Source organism: Chinchilla lanigera, unplaced genomic scaffold, assembly GCF_000276665.1.
Source record: "Chinchilla lanigera isolate Chin_1 unplaced genomic scaffold, ChiLan1.0 scaffold00013, whole genome shotgun sequence".
Classification (NCBI taxonomy): Eukaryota; Metazoa; Chordata; class Mammalia; order Rodentia; family Chinchillidae; genus Chinchilla; species Chinchilla lanigera.
The window spans coordinates 20,656,578-20,663,172 of record NW_004955414.1 but is presented as its reverse complement, the minus strand read 5'-3'; the positions used below and the strand labels follow the sequence as shown (position 1 = coordinate 20,663,172).

General features: G+C 33.7%; 1 pseudogene; it reads right to left on the bottom strand.

The window, feature by feature from the left end:
- Window positions 1–324: 324 nt before the first annotated feature.
- On the bottom strand, window positions 325–2,852 carry LOC106147991 (annotated as a pseudogene).
- Window positions 2,853–6,595: the final 3,743 nt, after the last annotated feature.

The window sequence follows — 6,595 nt, the reverse complement described above, 5'->3', positions numbered from 1 at the left end:
AAGCCTGAGATATCACTCGGGATATACCTGTACTATGTGTTGGGTGCTGGGATTGATTTCAAGAATAAAGAAATAAAACTGAATGATTACAAATCAGTGAAGAAGTATAAAATAATTTGTTTATTACGTGAACCTATCTTTCCATTTCTGTGTCGAGAGACGGACTAAGCCAAACAATAATAATTGGCATACTTCTAAAAAGATAGAACACATTCCTTCCAAGTGTTCTCTTTCCATTTTCATACAGAGAATTTTTGCTACTTCTTTCTTAACTAGTATTTATCAAATATATGAGAGCTATGTTTTGTGTCTTAGAAAACATTTTCAGAACTTGTTCTCTAATTGTTTAGTTCTCACACCATAAATTATAGAGTTTGTACAATTGGCAAGAAGGACATCGATGGACAGTGGTATATTTTGGCCAAACCTATGGGTCACAAAGCACAAAAGCGCAGGAGTGTAGAGGGTCAACATGAAACAGACCTGAGATACACAGGTGCTGAGTGCTGTGAGATGAACATCATGAAGAGAGCTGAAATGCAGCAAAAAGAATTTGGACACAGGAAATGATAATGGCTATTATGTTGGGCATCAATGCACAAACGGCATATAAGCCATACACGATATTCACCTTAATGCTGACACAAGCCAGGCAAGCAATGGTCATATGCTCACGATACGTGTGTGGAATAGTTTGATGTCCACAAAATGGTAACCTTAGGATAAGTAGAACAAAGGGTATGGTAAAAGACAGGGTCTCAAAAGGATTACCCATGCAATAACAAATACAACCTTGCTGTCAACACCAGTGTGTGACAAAACGGGCTACAGATGGCCTCATAGCAATCATAAGCCATGGCCACAAGCACAGCTGACTCCATGCCCGTGCACAGGTGGATGAAGAACATCTGGATGAGGAACCCCTCAAAGAGGATTTCTCTCAGGTTGAGCCAAAAGATGCTGTAGTGATTATTTTGTAAGCCAAGGAATTGGTAAAATTGTTAACGTCCCTTGGGAGGCTGAGGAAGGAGGATCTAGAGTCTGAGGCTGGTCTAGGCTACATAGGGAGTTAAAGACCAGCCTGGATGATATTGTGATTCCCTGTGTCAAAAAGCCAGGGAAAAATGCTCAAATGGCACAACCATGAAAATCATATGGTAAGAGACTAAAATATTGCATAGCAAATATAAAACAATGATATTAAAGATTCAAATTTGAATAAATTAAAACACATTGGTTACAGACATAAGTTTTACAGAAGGATATGAAAGAAGTAAAAGGGTCTCAATAATGGAGGATAATACTTAGTTTTTAAAATTTAAACAACATATAATGAGTCACATTTACCACAAAGGCATTTACTTTTTAATTCTCTTGACTATATTGTTTGCTTTGCCTCTTACACACTCAAGTGCAGAGTACACAATTGAATGTAACACCCTGGACATTAGAGGTGATATATATTGGCATTGTCAATGTAAAGAGAGTTTTCCTGTGTGAGAGTTTTTTTGCTTATTAGATATACAGAGTATTGGTTTTCTTTTTGACGCATTCATAATGCACTTAACATACAGTGATCACTTCTAACTTCCTGGGGTCCCTTGGGCTCTCACCTTCACTTCCTACTGTCTCCTTTCCTTTTCCCTCATAGTCTGCATATTAGACCTGGCATCATTTCTTCCTTCAAGACTCCATATGTGAGAGAATGCACTGATATTTGTCTCTATGATTCTGACTTATTACACTTAACCTGATTGTCTCCAGTTTCATCAATTTTTCCTGTAACTGCTAGTATTCCCATTTTATTTATGAGTAAATTATGTTCCACTGTGTATATATGCCACAATCTCTTTATCAGTTCATACACTGAAGTGAACTTGGACTGTTTCCATAGCTTTACTTGTTACTGAACTAAAGAAAACTCACTTTCCTCTGCTTCATTTTCCTTCAAGAAATGATCTCTTTTCACTCATTCCCAGATTAAGCACTAGAATCCATAGAGACCTTATTTTCTCAAAATAAAAGGCCCAGTGGGATATTCTAATGGATATCTCTCCACATGAAAAGCAATGTCCTCAGAAAAACTGAGTAAACTGAGACAAAACCGAGATTAGATTTTCATCCCTGTCCTCTGCCTGGTCTGATGCTTCTCTCAGTTTACAGATGCACAGAGGGAAAGAAGGGAAAGGAGAGATGGTAGGAGACATATAATGTATTTCGAAGAAAAAAAGACCCAGATTGAAAGTTTAGTGAATAAGATCATGGCTAGTATAGACTACATAATATTAGTACCAGCATTTGGATGTTAGCATGAATTTAGTTGTTGAAACTTTTAAAAAATTAGTCTACACAGTAGCTAATGAAAGATGGAAAACATGATACTTTGTAATATGGTTCAAAGAATTTCAAAAATATTAGCTTTTATAGAAGAAATAACAGGCTTAAGAGTCATTTGCCTTTATTATTTCTGTTTCTATTAAGAAATTGAGTAGTGAAAATCTTAAAATATTTGTGCAGGCTTACAGAGCAAATAAAGAATGTTTGTTGTTTCCTTCCTTCAAATCCCGAATGCATGAGTCTTTTGTTTATTTGTTTGTTTTTTTCTTCCAGTACCAGGAATCAAACTCACAACCTTGCACTTGCCAGGCAGGCGCTGTGCTGCTGAGCTAAATCCCCAACCCCTGCCTGAGTCTTAAAGGTAGGTTTTAAAAGAATCCATCTGAAATAGAGCCCGTGCTCTCAGTGTTAGAAAGCATCTCACTGTGATTGTCTCGAGAAATAACGATGGCTTCATTATCATTTACTGCAAACACGCACTAGTAAAAACAGGAACACTGCGAGCAGTTTATCATCGCGTAGGTAGATAGTACCCAAAATACTGCAGTTTCACTCTGTGTACTTTCAGTTAAGCACCATCAATGTGATCCAAAATATAACATAGAGAATGTGAGCAATGAACAGTTTATAAGTTTAAAAAGAAAAGACATAGTGATGGCTTGAAGCACCACAGTTGGTAAGTAGACCAGTGTACTGGCTTTCAGTATTTTAGAAGAATCAATCATATTTTTGTTCAAATAGGTTGAGAAAGAAAAAGATGATCCTCAGATTTTCAACTGATCAAATCACTGACTGATAATGATATTCAAAGATAGACAACAGTGAGACTAAGATTGAAATTGTCACTTGGGGGAAGTAAGTTTGCAAAATCCACTTTAAAGATGTAATTTGTGAGATTACTGAAAAGTAAAAATAATTAACCAAGAGGAATTTGGTTCTGTGAATGTGAAATTTAGTTACCACAGGAAGGAGAAAAACCCTTATGTAGGAGTCTCCATTATAACGATATTGATGAACGAGATTGTTTATATTGATTATATTGGGTAAGAAAGAGCAGAATTATAAACATGGTGTTTTATAGATAAACCTCTTAAATTAAGTAGTGAAGAGCACAATTATAGAGATTGTAAATAGGAACTTATAAAATAAATGGTACAAACTGTACTAACATGGTGCAAATAAGTTCCTGTAATCTGAGATAACATTTTCAGACACTAACATGTATAAATTTTAAAAATACTAGTTTTTTGGAGATGTTACATAAATCTTTTCATTAAATATAGAACTGTTACAACACATAATACACTAATATATGTCTTAATATTATATATGCTTTATATAATTCAATTGCACATACTGAAATTCACAGGTAAATATTTGACTTTATTTTTTTATTTTATTTTTTTGTTTTGTTTTTTGTTGTTGTTGTTGTTTTTTTTGGTCTTTCTCTGGTACCAGGAATCGAACTCATGACCTTGCACTTGCCAGAATATTTTTTTTATTTTAAAGAGAGAATAAAAAGCAATAAAAACAAATGCCTGTTTAATTTTGTGAAGTTTAAAAATACCAAAAGAAACAATCTGAAGATATAAATACTCATTAATGAACAAACAAAACAAAGTTGACATATGGATTTTTGATTGATTGCTATGTAGTGCTTATGTAAAATACAGATAAACATGTAGAATGTTTAGGTGCTAATATTTTGATTTGGATATAAAAACGACATGATAATCATACTACCTTATTCCAATTTTTAGTGTACATGTTTTTATGTTTCATATACATACAAAATGGTTTTCTTTAGTGTATCTATCTATGCAGTACATAAAATACAGTATACTCTATGTATACAAGTATATATATACTGTATGTAGTATATTATTTGTAAAATAATAAGTTAAACTATGTTTGATTTTTTTTCTCTGTGAAAACCATCCTTTCTGACAAACTCCTTATTTATCACCAGCTTGCACAGTCTGAAGTATGTCTTTCTTAAATGACAATTTGATGTTCAAAATAGATAAATTAATTCAGGAAGAATTGTGTAGTCCTGGAGAATTTGAAGTAGTCATACATGTGTAACTTTATCAGGGATGATTGTGAGAGGAGAGCTTCTCCCTCAAAGTAAGACTTTGTGTGTGTATTTCCCTTTTACTCTACCTTTGTAACTTTGTTTTGAAATCAGAGCTTACTATGATTCTCAGGCCAGCCTTGAACTTATCATCCAGTGCCTCAGGGTCCCCAGTGGCTGCGATGACAGATGTGTGCTACCATGCCCAGCTAGCTTAGCGGCTTTAGAATTGTAATCTCATTCAGAATTGATTTTCCTATATGAAAAATGTTTTATGTAATATGTAGAACTGGATAAGTAGCACTTATTTCTCAGCAAAATATGTAATATAGTCATTTTTATAACATAGCAATCATTAGCAAAATTTTATGTGGTTTCATATGCTCAAGAAAATGAAGCTTGGGAGTGTTTTGTTTATTTATAGATTTTTCACAAGGAAAACTATTTTATGTGCAAATAATTTTTTGTTACCATTTAGTCATTATTCTACTTGTTAAATACATTGTTTTAAAAACTGTAATATAAATTTGCATAACATGATTTATTCACTATCTTTAAGTTGGCTAATAACTCTAAAACTCACTTGGATTTTGCCAAGTTTTGCTATTTTCTCTAATTTTGTGCATGGCAATTTTCTTTAATAACTGAAGTTTTATATTAGATACAGAGACAGAGACAGGGAGGAAGATGGAAGGAAGGAAAGAAGGAAGGAAGGAAGGGAGGGAGGGAAGGAAGAGGAAGGAAAGAAGAAAGTTGTGGGAAGGCTGAAAAATCAGTGTTGAGGCCCTTGGATAAAAATCACCAATATTTAATGAATGATCAGAGGAAAAAATACATTGGAAGAAGGCTGTAAAGAAAACTTAAGAGATAGAAAGAAACTTCAAAATACAATAGCATAGTATTCATCTTTCTAAAGCCTATACAATTGTAATTCTACAGCAATAGATATCACTCTGTGACTCTTAAATGTTATAATTGGAGCACATTAAGACAGATAACAGGAATTTTGAAAAAGAATGAATAAATGATCATGGATGTACTTTTCCCGTTCTCTTCATGTTCTCTCTCTGCTTTTTACTTCAATGTTTTGTCTTGTACCTTAAAATTCTAAAGTCATGATTGCCTTAGCAATAAACTAGAGGTAGCAATACATAGTATCTAGATGAATCTCAAGAGTTTTTTTGTTTTTTTTTGTTTTTTCTACGGTACCGGGAACCGAACTCACGACCTTGTGCTTGCCAGGCAGGCGCTTCTGCCGCTGAGCTAAATCCCCAGCCCCTAAGAGTTTTTTAAAAGACTATGTATTTGTATCCCAGGCTTGGAGAATTATATGTGTGAGTTTTATTGCATGTACATAACATAGATAACGCATACATTATCTTTGCATACCTTTCCATTTTCCTGTCATTTTCATTAATTACTTCCTGCCCTAGCTTGATTTCTCAGATCTTCTATTCAAGGGTATTATACTTCTATCAAACCTCTTAAAGTTCTTGCTTTTTAGAACATTTATTTGAAAAATATTGAAAATAGATACTCTTAAATTTTTTGAGGATTAGAGATGATTTTGACAAGATCTAATATAGTCTTGTAAATACTTCTCTATTATTCAGTCACAATTTGTAATTATATTTAACACAATTTTAACACTTCATAATGATTTTTATTATTCTGGCATAAACGTTACGTGTGCTTACTGAATAGATATTAACCATTTTGTGTGTTGCTTTATATATTGTCCTTAAAACAACAAGAATTGATACCCAACATTATAATAATCAAAACCTAGTAAAAACTACACTGATCAAAATTCAATGAGGGTGTCTAGATGATGATACTGATCACCAAGGGGAGCTAATGAGGAGGCTATTATAGAAAGATAATTTCATGTTAACCAACTATTGATAAGTTATCAAAGAAAAGGATATTAGCAAAGCTGAAAGTATCATGCGGATTTTTATTTTAATTTAGTCAATAACTTCCTTCAGGGACTTATCCTTGAGATTTCACTTGTCACTCTGTACACAGCGCATCTCACACTGATGGAATTACTTGCAAAAGAGCATGTACACAAATTTACAATGCTCCTTAATCTTTAGGTTTAGCTACGGAAAACTGTGCAGGGACCTGCAGACTGGATAAGCACATATTTCTGAAGACTGAACTGGTGCGTTGGGAATCAGG